The sequence below is a fragment of the Protomyctophum parallelum genome (genome assembly GCF_964188405.1).
Source record: "Protomyctophum parallelum genome assembly, chromosome: 11".
Classification (NCBI taxonomy): domain Eukaryota; kingdom Metazoa; phylum Chordata; class Actinopteri; order Myctophiformes; family Myctophidae; genus Protomyctophum; species Protomyctophum parallelum.
In genome coordinates, this window is record NC_139707.1 from 358,457 (window position 1) to 373,107 (window position 14,651).

The 14,651-nt window shown below is 42.3% G+C and overlaps 2 long non-coding RNA genes across 3 annotated transcripts; both read right to left on the reverse strand.

The window, feature by feature from the left end:
* Positions 1-7,580: 7,580 nt before the first annotated feature.
* LOC310866500 lies at positions 7,581-11,911 on the reverse strand. 2 transcript variants are annotated; one of them, XR_014569923.1, is made up of 4 exons: positions 11,784-11,911; positions 11,515-11,603; positions 8,866-8,952; positions 7,581-7,687 (listed from the first exon to the last, which is right to left on the reverse strand). It is a non-coding gene; the product is annotated as an uncharacterized lncRNA (long non-coding RNA). The 2 variants fall into 2 exon arrangements; XR_014569924.1 differs by lacking the exons at positions 11,515-11,603; positions 11,784-11,911 and adding an exon at positions 9,114-9,214.
* Positions 11,912-12,387: 476 nt separating this feature from the next.
* LOC310866503 lies at positions 12,388-13,629 on the reverse strand. The gene is made up of 3 exons (XR_014569928.1): positions 13,566-13,629; positions 12,772-12,828; positions 12,388-12,582 (listed from the first exon to the last, which is right to left on the reverse strand). It is a non-coding gene; the product is annotated as an uncharacterized lncRNA (long non-coding RNA).
* Between the last annotated feature and the right edge of the window lie 1,022 nt (positions 13,630-14,651).

Below are 14,651 nucleotides of genomic sequence, written 5' to 3' on the forward strand. Positions count from 1 at the left end.
GAGAGAGACACACACACACACACACACACACACACACACACACACACACACACACACACACACACACACACACACACACACACACACACACACACACACACACACACACACACACACACACACACACACACACACACACACACACACACACACACACACACACACACACACACACAAATAGTGTATTCAGTAGGCTATGGCATTTGTGGACATATTTACCAGGCATTGTGTAACTATGATTCCTTTATTTTTTATTTTTGTAACCCAATTTCTACGGGGACACGGGGAGAACATGTGAGGGTACCTACCCTAGGGGACACGGGGAGAACATGTGAGGGTACCTACCCTAGGGGACATGGGGAGAACATGTGAGGGTACCTACCCTAGGGGACACAGGGAGAACATGTGAGGGTACCTACCCTAGGGGACACGGGGAGAACATGTGAGGGTACCTACCCTAGGGGACACGGGGAGAACATGTGAGGGTACCTACCCTAGGGGACACAGGGAGAACATGTGAGGGTACCTACCCTAGGGGACACGGGGAGAACATGTGAGGGTACCTACCCTAGGGGACACAGGGAGAACATGTGAGAGTACCACTACCTACCCTAGGGGACAGTGTCTAATGTGGACTCTAATAATAATTATAATAATTACCAGGCATTGTAGTGTCTACTGTTGACTAATAGCGTTCCTGCAGCAGGATAAGGCTTTGTCCAACTCCTCCATCAAAACAAACTTGTGTCAGAGCAGAGTGTAGGCGTAGGCAAAGCTGGGGTCCACCTGGGGAGGGAGCCAGAGAGACAATTTAGTCATTCATCAGACGCTCTTAATCCAGAACGATTCACAGTAAGCAACAACAACAACACCACATGGTAATACATCACATACATGAACCATAAGCACCATAATCATTGTCCGGGCCCAATTCTAAAAACGCCTACTAAAAACTGACCTAAGTTTTCTGGAAAAACTTCAAATTCAGCACGTTTGTGAAACAAGCTTGTATACATCTGGAAAACCCTTATTTGTATTGTAATAAGATTAGAGAGACCCACTAAGAGAAACCTGTGTGGAACGAGCTTCTTATTTATTTCTTGCCTTGATCTACGTCCTCTCTACTCTTCTCACTTCTCTAAAACACCCTGGACAACGCTCCACACGTCCTAGACTCATCTCCCTTCTATAAAACACCCTGGACAACGCTCCACACGTCCCAGACTCTTCTCTAAAACACCCTGGACAATGCTCCACACGTCCTAGACTCATCTCCCTTCTCTAAAACACCCTGGACAATGATCCACACGTCCTAGACTCTTCTCACTTCTCTAAAACACCCTGGACAACGCTCCACACGTCCCAGACTCTTCTCATTTATCTAAAACACTGAATAGCCTCTCTGTCCGAAAGAAAATACAATATATAATTGCCGTGAAGTTGCTTGATTAAGTATTTAATATTCATTTGATCTATTAAAGCCAAAGGCCATTCAACTTCAAACTCCATGTTGAAAACACACGTCTCTGCTTCTGGTGACTGATATTGTCCTTCCAATGAATGATAGGATGCGCGTGCGTGTGTGTGTGTGTGTGTGTGTGTGTGTGTGTGTGTGTCGCAGTTAAGTATGGAATTGTGCATTTCCCGTCAGTGTGTGTTAGTCACACCCAGGGTGAGAGAGCATGTGACATCACGTTTCATCATCAGGGATGGAGATCCCACATGTCATCAATATTAAGCCCATGTATGGAGATCGCTGATGTCATCAATATTGGCCAACAACTCTACATCTGACCTCAAAACTCATACTCTTAGATCTCCATATATGGAGCTGACCTGTTCTGACATTCCATATGTTGATCCTTCCCCATCCATCCTTCCTCTTCGATGTCTCCTTTTTGACTGATACCTGTCCATTTAAACTCTAGACGGGCCTGTTGACTGATACCTGTCCATTTAAACTCTAGACGGGCCTGTTGACTGATACCTGTCCATTAAACTCTAGACGGGCCTGCCCAAAAGTTATTAGTGCAGCCGCGCCCGGCAGCCGGCGAAAACTAGAGTTCTCAACAGGTCCGAAAATTAAGATATGCTGTCACCCAGGTGGATGCGTGCACGCAACCTCGAGGTCACTTCTCGCCCTCAGGTGTCTTACTGGTATTGTGTGTGTTGTAGTGTGTGTGTGTGTGTGTGTGTGCGTGTGTGTATACACCTGTACATATTTGGCCAGTTCAAAGTGTGCGGTAGCGATGTGACTCAATGGTCTGTCTGTGTGTAGTCTGTGCGTGCCTGCGTATGAATGAATAAACTGCACTGACCGTAGCAGGCAGGCTCTGGGTGCCAGGCTGGGATCTGCAGGCTGAGCAGGGTCTGACGGGCTCAGAGTTCCATCCCACATGAGGCAGCAGGTGTCTGGGCTCGGCCTGGTAGAACTCCCCCGGGGGCCACGAGAGGCTGGCCAGGGCCTGGGAGTAGGGATGTCAATTATCAATTCAATCATTCATTGATCACTGATAGCCTTATCGATCGATTAACCAGTTAGTTTACATTAGACATAGTGAAGTCACGAAACTATCAAATAATGAATGTTCAAATGTTTTCTTGCAGTCAATGTTCAGTTCCCGCGTCACTCAAGTGTGAACCAATAATGTTCAAATGCAATATGACGCACAAAGAATGTTCAAGCACGCAACACCAATATCAGACTTAATGAATGTTCCCCACCTCAAATAAAAGAAACCAGTCAGTCAAAACGTCAGGCAGTCGCGGTCAGAGCGCTGTGGAATCCCTTACTCCCGCCGTAGTCTGAAAACCCACCTTTTCAGACTCGTGGCCCATAGCACTTACCCTACCCCCTTAGATAGCATTTCTGTAGACTTAGATAGCATTTGATACAGACTTATAGCATGTTATGAAGACAGCACTATAATTGCATTGTATGTAGTCATAGCACGTCATAGTACATATGTATAGCATAGTAGTATTATGTATAGTTTATATGTATAGTTTCATTATATAGATATTCCACTGTTACGTTCTTAGCTTACGCATGTTTCATGATAAATGCTTTTTATATATGTGATGTATTCCCATGCTTTTTTGTTCTTGCTTAATGTAAGTCACTCTGGATTAAGAGCGTCTGCTAAATGCCTAAATTGTAAATTGTAAATTGACAGTTGATGCAGGTTGGCGTTTCTTCATCGAAACCTTCTGGGATGAAACCGGGCGTCGGACGAGCAGCCACGCTCCGTTGGGGAAATTACTACAACTCACTTCTTGGATTGTGTGAGTGTTGACTAACCCACAGCGGGCTACAAACTACAGAACGTTTTTCTCTCACAAGCCAGAGGTAGGCTACACACGGACGCGAGCAGCGGACAGCTGAGCTGACAGCTGACAACAGCAAACTCCTCAAAGCGCGCGCCCGTTCCGTTCATTCATTCTCGCTCTCGTAGTGTGCGGGCATGTGACGTAGGGTAGTGTTAAAGGCACAGAGCGCCACAGTGTGTGTGTTTGTCTGTGCGCGCATGTGTGTGTGTGTGTGACTGTGCTCGCATGTGTGTGTGTGTGTACCTGGCCTGTCGGTCTATGTTGGCCACTCGGAGGCTCTCCCAGTGTGAGTTGAGGAAGTTCATCTGCTCCCTGATCTCCTCCTCCTCTGTGAGGTTGCCCTAGGCGTCAGCTGGTAAGAAAAAAATTAAAAAGGTTAAGGAGGTTCTGGGTCATTCCATCTTCCACCTGGGAACACTGGCTGAATTAAAAACACACATAAGCTCATAGCGCGGCACCGAGTGCCGCACTACGAGCTTGTGGGTCTGCTATTTTTGAAAAATCGCGAAAATGTGGCACAACTCTTTTCAGAGCGAACATTCTTAACTCAAAGCTTTGCTTCTGGGGGTGTCCTTGGAACAACATATTTTCAGATGGGGGTCGGTGGCCAATTACATATCATTTTTGGGGTCATTGACATGAAATATGGAGCACCACTGATACAGAAACATAGTGATTTCAGAAAACTGTCAGAATTTAGAAGACATTCTTAAAATTTCGATGTCAGGCCTAAATGGGTTAAGGCCTGCCAAAATACATTGTTTTGTCAACAAATTCAACTGTAGACGAAAATTGCACAGCAGAATGAAATCAACTAAAATCTTGATATTCAGTAGACACTAAAATGTTTTAGATGACAAAAATATGAAAAAAAAATTATTCAAAGGACTATGAAATTTGCAAAATGAAGACTGGCTTTAAACACATCACTTACACTCCATCTTCAACAGTTTAGTCATTTATCGATTTAACGAGCGTCGACTGACTTACCGATAGGGTCTCTGCAGTCAGACCATGGGTCAGAGGTCACCGATGGGGTCAGTGCAGACCACGGGGTCAGAGAGGTGGGCAGGTTGACCGCGGTCACACTGAAGTGGTAGACGGCGAGCGGCAGCAGGCCGGGGACAAAAAATGATGGCGGCCGACCCCCATCTGAAAAGATGTTGTTCCAGGGACCCCCAGAAGCAAAGATATGAGTTAAAAGAATATATATTCAAAGAGCTGCGCCACATTTTCTTGACATTTCAAAAATAGCAGATCTATAAGCTCAGACAATTATTTGACAACTTTAGCTCAAATTACTTTGTAGACTGTTTAGAAAAATAAAATAAATCTAATCACAATGCTGGCACAAATATGTTGGTCTTAAAGTGTATTTATACCTGCCAACCAGTGCTGCCCGTCTTAAAAATTTTGTTTCTTCCATATTCATTTCCAAAAGTAAAAAGATCAATTGCCTTCCGTCTGTTAGAAAAGTACTGTATTTGAAGGCCCTAGTCAAAGATATTGGTTCTGTTCTAGCCCTGAAACATGACTGTCATGATTATCATGACAGTCATGGCGCAACTGCAGCCTGTTTTACGCAATCGCTACATTTACAGTCCAAACGTGTACATAAACACTCAGATTCCAAATATTAAGTCCTCGCCACATGTGCCACGGGTGTTAGAAATTTGCTGGTACAGCGATTAGCATTGCTGCATCCCGCGTTGTTTAATAAAAAGCATTTTTATCCGAGCTGATATTTTGCCATTGGCTTTCAACTACGCGCCCCTATCGGTCGGGAGGAGTGTGGCACTCGGTGTGTTCGATATCGCACGCTGACCGCCCTGTCAATGCAGACTAATAGGGAGTGCGCTCCCGGTGTGCAACTGTGGATTTCCCAAACGAACCCCGTTTGAGAGTCATGTTTCAGGGCTAGTTACTCCATAGCTCTGGTCCATAGCTCTAATGAAATGCAATGCATTAGAGCTATGGACCAGAGCTACTTACTCCACACCTTTCAGTTCAGTTCCAATACAGTTCCCAGTCTATCAAAGCCCTTCAGCACGTTGCATAAAACCAGACAGTTAAACTCATTGTAAAGCCACACTGTACCAGTTTATAAACAACCGTATCGGTACTCACTCACAAAAGGTTTGTTGTTTAAATCCCCATGCACTGCTCCTTGTCCTCCACTCAGAGTTACAGACCCGTAAGGGTCCATTTGGTTCCATGTGTTACTCTGAATACTTTCAGAGTTACAGGGTGCATTTGGTTACAGGCAGCTACATGAGAATGGCGTCACGTACGTCAGCTGTAGCTCCCTGTGTTGTTTGTTGACGTAATCACTAGCAGGTGTGAAAACAGCCGATGTTCTGAGCTTGAAGATCGGCAGTAGAGTCACAGAATTATATAGGTTCACCGACTTCAATGTAACACACCGGAAACTAATTAAATAACTAATAATAAAAATAACTAAAAACTAATTGTCCCATTAATAAAATAGATCCATTAATTCACATTTTATTACATTATTTGTTCTGCCTGGTTTAAGAAAATAAACATAATTGTCTATTCTTTGTATTAAATAACTAGTTGTTCCATTAAGTTCAAACTAGTTCTATTCATTAATACATTTTAAATATGTATTTATTTAAGAAAATAAACACATTGTCTATTATTTATTGTATTATCTAATAACTAGTTTTTCTATTAATAAACTAGATCTATTCATTAGATTGTTAAATTATACTTTATTACATTTGTTCTGCCTGGTTAAAGCAAACATTATTAAAGACTTGTTTACATTGAGGTCCATTTGCTTCAGAACATTTAATAACTAAAAGTTATTCTAATTTCTAAAGTTTTCAAAGGAGTACAGAGTCATTTCCTGGAGGAAAAGTACCACACTACAACAACAAGCCAAACAGTCTTATTACTTAAAATTCTGTCTGGTCTTCGTGGTAAAAAATGTAATACAATTTAAAATTGCATACAGTAATTTAATTACAATATTCAACATTCATGTTTGGTGGCATGGCTCTGTTCTGGGAGATTGTCAGCATTAATATTAATAAGCCAGGTCATTCTGTAGAGACCTTGGGGTGAAAACCTTTGAATACCTGAGGCCTCCTTTTAGCCCATTTAGACCTGGTGAAACCTCAATACAAAACCTTATACCATTCATGCCGGGATCCACCCGTCTACATCCTTTATTGTTTCAATAAGAATTTGAAGGTTTTCAGAAAACCTTGGGCTAGGTTTTAGAAGGTCTAAATGTGTAAAATACATTAACTATAACTAAATATTCCTTAAACATGTAAATAGTACCACTGTATTCCTCATCCTTATTATGAACCATTTGATCTAGGGGTAATGGACCCATAACGGACACCTGGGTATAAATGCAATAATTTATTAACAAGAAAATAATGATTTACAGATATATGGCATCATTAATAAAGTACAATCAACATGAAACATATACTATCATGGCGTCTTCTCTCGTGTATCATCAGATGTCCGGCTCCATGCTCGCCTCTCCTTGGAGGCCAGTTGGGTCAAAACACAGTTTACCACATTGTGACAGCTGTAGTGAGTCTACAGTCCACCTGCCTGCTGGCAATATAGCCTGGTTGTGATATGTAGATGTGATTGATACGTTTGTTTTTTTAAGTAATTCTATAATTACAATACAAAGTAATTGTATTTATTTTATGTATTACTATTGTATCAATTGTATTTTATATATTACTATGTTATTACTAATTTTATGTATAACTTTATTACGAATTGTATTTATTTGATGGATTACTATGTTATTACTAATTTTACTTCATGCATTACAAATTGTATTTGTTTTATGTATTACTGTTATTACTAATTTTATTTTTATGCATTTATTTTATGTATTACTGTTATTACTAATTTTATGCATTACTATATTGATAATTTAATTTATTGTATGTATTATTGTCTATATTAATTATATTTATTTTATCCATTACTAATTTTAATTTATTTTGTGTATTACTTATTTATTTTATTTATTTTATTTATTTTATTTATTTTATTTATTTTATTTATTTTATTTATTTTATTTATTTTATTTATTTTATTTATTTTATTTATTTTATACTATTTTAATTTACTTTTATTTTAATTTATCTATTATTTATCTATTTTTTTATCGTTCGTTTTATCCATTTATTTATATTATTATCTAGTTATTTATATTGGTTTATTATTGTATTGTTTATTATTTTCAAAGAGCCCTGATTGATCACATCTACATATCACCACTACCAGTCAGGATCTGAGTGACTCAGAACCCTGGTGACCTCCAGATGGAGCCACACAGGAGACCAGCAACGTCCTAAAGAAAAGAAAGAAATGCTCATTACTACTTTGTTCATAAAACAATATTGATTGAAATATTTATTAACAGTTTGCAGAATTACAGTACATGTCAAGCACAAACTCAATACAAAGACTGTTAACTTTAAGTGGACGATCCAATTAAGCATTACACTTGTTTACAAGAGGGTCCACCATGTTCAATTAATCAAAACATTTAGAGACGTACAAATAAGACACTATGGGGAAGGGAGGGAAAATAAACTTATACAGTGAGGGGGAAAAAGGGAGTCAAGGGATTCACATGTCTTAATGACTGTTGGTAGGGCGTTCCACATTTTGGTGGCATACGAGTGAAAATAATTTAGTCCCTTGTTAGTGCCGAATCTGGGTTGTACATGGTTCGTTGCACTCCCTCTGGTGTTGTGGGTGTGGACTTCGTTAACATTAAGGAAGTATCTAGACAGGTACATGGGTATCTTGGTGGTGTATCGAATCTTGTGGACCAGACCCATTGCAAGATGCTGTACTCAGTCGTCGACCCTAAGCCATTCCAGCCTGTCAAAGTGGGCAGGAGTGAGGTAGGTTCGGGGGGTGAGGCCAAGTAGGAGCTTGACCAGTTTGTTTTGGGAAGTCTGGAGCCTAGTTTTAAGGGCCTTTGAGGTGCTGTGGTACCAGGAGGTGCATGCATAGTCAAAGAAACTTTGTACGAGGGCTCCCGTTAAGGTCTTCAAGGTGTTTTTGTTGAACAGTGAGGAGATCCTGTAAAGGAATCTTGTTCTTCGGTTGACTTTTTTGATTACGATGGTGGCCATTTTATCACCGGAAAGATTAGCCTCCAGGATGGAACCTAGGTAGGTAATTTCATCTTTACGTGTGATAACATTGTCACCAACTCTAACCAAGAAGCCATTTGCCTTGCTGAGATTACTATTAGATCCAAAGAGAATGGATTCAGTTTTTCCCAGGTGTAAGGATAGTTTGTTATCAGCGAGCCAGGTACAGATTCTACCGAATTCAGAGCTGAGGGCCTTTTCAACCTGCAGTTTGTTCCTGTCCGAGACTAGCAGTGCCGAGTCATCTGCGAACAGGAACAAGAACAAGTTGCAGTCACAAGCTGATGTCATGATCATAGTGTGTGTGTGTGTGTGTGTGTGTGTGTGTGTGTGTGTGTGTGTGTGTGTGTTGTATAGTTACCTTGCTGTGATGTAACTCCAAAGGTGATCAGAAATAGTTGCTCCATTGGCTAGAAACGTGCTCTTCACCGGCATGATGATCTTGTTCCTAAAAAAAGTCTGTAGTCAACCCTAACTGATTACAGAACATGACAAAAACACAACTAGAAGGATTTAGGCCTGTCACAATTACCTAATCGCCAAGTAATACTTTTTTAGAGATAAGTCATAATCGTCTCCATGTTGAAAATGTTCATATATTTACCGAACCTTCCAGCTCCGTCCGAGCCTCCCAGCGACCCAGAAGTCCTCAGCGGAAACACCCGGGGAAAGCTTCGGATCTCGGGCATCGGCTGAGATCTCCATTCTAACAAAGAACGAAAGAGACACACCACAAATTAGCTTTGCTGTGTGTGCGTGTCCTGTCACAACATACACATGCACTTACAGTAACGTTTAAGAATAGGGATCGACCAATTATCGGCAACGGACGATTATTGGCTTTTTACGAAGCCTAAAAAAGCCCTAACCCTAAAGCGGTTCGTACCGTTGAGTTCCTCATAGGGATGTCAGTAACGGATAGTTTCCCAACCGGTTACCCGTTAGGATTAACCGGTTCATTAACGGATAGTGGTTGATTTTTTTCTTTTTTTAATAGGCTACCCCAAATGTAATATGCATGTATAGCAGGCTACATAATTAAAGTTGGTAGACGAATGGCATACATTTATTTATGCTCCTTTTATAAAAGACAAACAAAAAAGCAACATTTAACAATATAAATAAATTGTTGTAGGCTTCTGGCTTAATCATCAATAAACAACGCATCGCATCTGCATGATGCATGCATCTGCGCGTCTACAGTACAGAGGTCCGCCGGTTCTAGTCCAACAAAACATAAATAAATCCAGTCCAGATCCGAGCAACCTATACCTATAAAGCCACTGGACGCATGGGCTAAGCCTTTTTTTATTATTAAGGAAGATCAGCATGCATGTCACCGTGTTCCGTTTGTTGACTTTTCGCTGACGAGAAAACCCTCAAACATCGATAGCACATGGCTAACTTTTGATAGCCGTAAGCCGTGCCAGTGTGGAGACGGATAGGAGGAGAAGGAGGAGGAAGCGGCAGCGGCGGCTGTAAACGTTCTCCCTCCAGGCCAAATGGCCAATAATGGATTTAATAATGTAGGTCTTTGCATTGATACGGTCGACATGTGTTCATCTCGTCTCTCTGTCACTCGCTTACATTTTGACTACCGCAAAGCTACCGTTGTAACTTGTAGCCAACTAGCCATTGAAGTACAACAGAGAACGGGGACATTGAGCCCGAGCGCTGTTCATGTAGCCTGGAGTGCGACAAGCTGGGCGGCGCAAATAGCAATTTTAGGCATGTGTGCAACATGACAACTGTTTTAAAGTATTGTACAGTGACAACTACAGTCTCTGTAATGTTTATGTTGTACTATTACTAAAAACGATCTAAAATAAAGGGATTTAAGATCAGAAGACGCATTTATTATTATGCAAATTAACCGTTAAAAGCTGATAAAAATATCCGGATGTTTCTTAACGGTCGGCTAACCGGTTAACCGGTTAACCCCTGACATCCCTAGTTCCTCACCAGGCAGGCCCAGGTCCGAAGTCCTCCAGCGTCTACCCAGATCTCCGTCCTCCGTCCTCCCATCCATCTATGGACAGACCTGCAGATCTCCATCTCTAGAGGCTCCAGCTGTGTCTACTATGATCTCCATCCTGAGAGAGAGAGAAAGAAACCATTAGCTCTACAAGCTCACAACACGTTGCAACGCAGTGCGAGCTTGTAGATCTGCTATTTTTGCTGAACGCTCCCCCAGAATAGGGATGCTGGGGTTGAAGTGGTTACAAAAGTGTCATTAAGACTTTGATTAGCTTGGAAAGCTGACAGACATTCAACCACAGTGCCACTAGGAGGCATCAACACATGTACAGTCCTCAACATCTTTTGTAATTTGTATTCAAGTGCTTCTAAAAGCAGATGAGATATTGACTCTCAAACTATTGTGCGGAGTCATTTAGATTTATCATAAAATATTTAAAACATTACTGTAAATGATGGCATTCTTCGTGCCATAACAGTACAAAAGCAGTTATCCATCCTCAGAAACAAGCAAGAACTGTTCCTACTCACAGCTCATCAGAGTCCTCTGAGGAAGCCCCCAGGGGGGGGGGGGCTTTGGAACGGATCTCTGTCCAGGGAACATCAGCTCGTCTATCGATATCTTCATTCTAACAAAGAAAAAAAAACACACCAAATTAGCCTTTCCGTGTGTGTGTGTGGGGGGGGGTGTGTATGTGTGTGTATGTGTGTGCACCCCCTGTCCAGCAACGGCGTTCCAGCGACATCCACTGCGATCTTCATCCTAACAAAGAAAGATTGATTAGAGTGACCAAGAGCCAGATAGATATTCTATCCTGTCACAACATATATACATCCTAGTACATCAAACTTTTATTTATAGAGAACATTTAAACAGAAGCTAAACATATCACTTAAAGTAATAAACGTTTAAGTTAGGGTTATTTTTGACAGGCCTAACAGGGTTAGGGTTAGTATGACGACAATTAAATCGGCCATTATAAAACCTTAAATTCTGACAGGCCTAAACGGGTTCCAGTGGCGTCTACCGAACCTTCCAGCTCCGTCCGAGCCTCCCAGAAGTCCTCAGCGGAAACACCCGGGGAAAGCTTCAGATCTCGGGCATCGGCTGAGATCTCCATTCTAACAAAGAACGAAAGAGACACACCCCAAATTAGCTTTGCTGTGTGTGTGTGTCCTGTCACAACATACACATGCACTTACAGTAACGTTTAAGAATAGGGATCGACCAATTATCGGCAACGGACGATTATTGGCTTTTTACGAAGCCTCAAAAAGCCCTAACCCTAAAGCGGTTCGTACCGTTGAGTTCCTCACGGGGCAGTCCCAGGTCCTAAGTCCTCCAGCGTCTACCCAGATCTCCGTCCTCCGTCCTCCCATCCATCTATGGACAGACCTGCAGATCTCCATCTCTAGAGGCTCCAGCTGTGTCTACTATGATCTCCATCCTGAGAGAGAGAGAAAGAAACCATTAGCTCTACAAGCTCACAACACGTCGCAACGCAGTGCGAGCTTGTAGATCTGCTATTTTTGCTGAACGCTCCCCCAGAATAGGGATGCTGGGGTTGAAGTGGTTACAAAAGTGTCATTAAGACTTTGATTAGCTTGGAAAGCTGACAGACATTCAACCACAGTGCCACTAGGAGGCATCAACACATGTACAGTCCTCAACATCTTTTGTAATTTGTATTCAAGTGCTTCTAAAAGCAGATGAGATATTGACTCTCAAACTATTGTGAGTCATTTAGATTTATCATAAAATATTTAAAACATTTGGATTACTGTAAATGATGGCATTCTTCGTGCCATAACAGTACAAAAGCAGTTATCCATCCTCAGAAACAAGCAAGAACTGTTCCTACTCACAGCTCATCAGAGTCCTCTGAGGAAGCCCCCAGGGGGGGGGCTTTGGAACGGATCTCTGTCCAGGGAACATCAGCTCGTCTATCGATATCTCCATTCTAACAAAGAAAAAAACACACACCAAATTAGCCTTTCCGTGTGTGTGTGTATGTGTGTATGTGTGTGTATGTGTGTGTGTATGTGTGTGCGCCCCCTGTCCAGCAACGGCATTCCAGCGACATCCACCGCGATCTTCATCCTAACAAAGAAAGATTGATTAGAGTGACCAAGAGCCAGATATATATTCTATCCTGTCACAACATATATACATCCTAGTACATCAGACTTTTATTTATAGAGAACATTTAAACAGAAGCTAAACATATCACTTACAGTAATAAACGTTTAAGTTAGGGTTCTTTTTGACAGGCCTAACAGGGTCTCTTACTTTGAGTCGTCTTCAGAGGAATGCAGATTCCTGGACAGCGGGAGACCTGCAGTACATCTGGAAGAAAGACATAGCGGTTATCATCTATGAACGGCTGAAGAGCTTCGCACATCACTCCCTTGTTGTTGCTGCCAATAGTCTACTGTTAGGTTCTTAGATTACTTCTTATTCTTGATGACAATTGTTTATGAATTTGATGTATTACTATGTGTCGTTGTTGCTTACTGTAAGTCACTCTGTATAAAGTATGTGATAACTGCCTAAATTGTTGAAATTCCTAGACGTGATCAATTAGGGTGTGCTCTTCGGTGATAGCAGTGGTGTCATTTGTATATTTTTACAGTCCCATTCCTCCCCATCATATCTTGCGGTGAAGCTGGACAGAACACTGTCCTTTAAACAACACCTGACAGCGTCAAGAGAAAGACCACCTGTGCCGCACCGATACGGCGTCTAGCCGGTACCGAGGCTCTGGTGTTCCCCACCGCTGAGTACTGTGCCCCAGTCTGGAGCCGTAGCCCTCATGTTGGTTTTGGGGCTTTTTATGCCTTTACTGATAGTGAACAGTATATAGACAGGAAAGGGGGAAAGAGATGGGGAGTGACACGCGGGAAAGGCCGTCGGGAGTCGAACCCGCAGCACGCCATCCGGCTGGCTTGGCAGCCTAGGTGCCCAGACAGTTGAGCTAACCATCCGGGCCACACTTAAATATTTAATTGCAATTTATTTAAGCGACAATAATCGTCCAGTAAAAAGAAACCTCATAATCATGAAAGGCCTAGAGTGGTTCTTACTGTGCGGTTCCTCACCGGGCAGGCCCAGGTCTGAAGTCCTCCGGCATCTACACAGATCTCCGTCCTAAGAAAGAAAGAAATAAAGACCAAATTAGCTTTTGTTGAGCTGCATATTCAGAACCACTTAAACGCTCTATAGATTTGATAAAACAGACCTTTAAAGAGAGCATTTGGTATATGCTCCGATTTCACTCTACACAAAGTGATATTTATTTGCCAAAAATAGCAGATCTACAAGCTCACAACACGTTGCAACGCAGTGTGAGCTTGTAGATCTGCTAATTTGGCTGAAGAGCTGAAGAGCTTTGCACATCACTCACATGTTGCTGCTGCCAATAGGAATTTGTGATGTCTGTGTGGGGACAATTGCTGTTTTTTTATAATACATACAATTTATATAGCACTTTTCAAGGTACCCAAAGTTGCTTCACAAAACAGAAGTAAAAACAAATGTATTTGAAAATAAACTAGATTAAAAACTAGAAATCTTTGGCATGTTTGTGAAGCTTTTCGGTTCCACACCAGTAACTGCTGTTCAACAGCTACATCCAAGACCTCCCTGCAACAACATCAATGTAGTATGGCTATGCAGACGACCAGAGTACTGTGCCCCAGTCTGGAGCCGTAGCTCTCATGTCAAGAAGCTGGATGCTGCCCTCAACACAGGATGGGCCACCCCAAACAAACTGCCTGCTCTCGCTGGAATCACTCCAACAGAGGTCAGACGAGAAGCAGCCACGCTGGCCCTCACCGGGAAGGCACAGCTGAGTGAATCCCAGCCATCTCCTCCACAAGGTCATCAGAGACACCACAGCACACGTGCCTCAAGTCACGGTGCCCTTTGCCACAACACACACACACACACACCAAGTCACGGCACCCTTTGCCACAGCACACGTGCCTCAAGTCACGGTGCCCCTTTGCCAACACAGGCCAAAGAACTGCTCCACACAACACCAGCTGACACCTCCAAGGCATCCTGGGTGAAGGCAAGACAGAGGGACCAGTGGAATACATTGAGGACCCCAAATATGTTCTTTGCCAGCACCTCCCCTGCAAGGAGTGGACAACCCTCAAAGCAGAAGT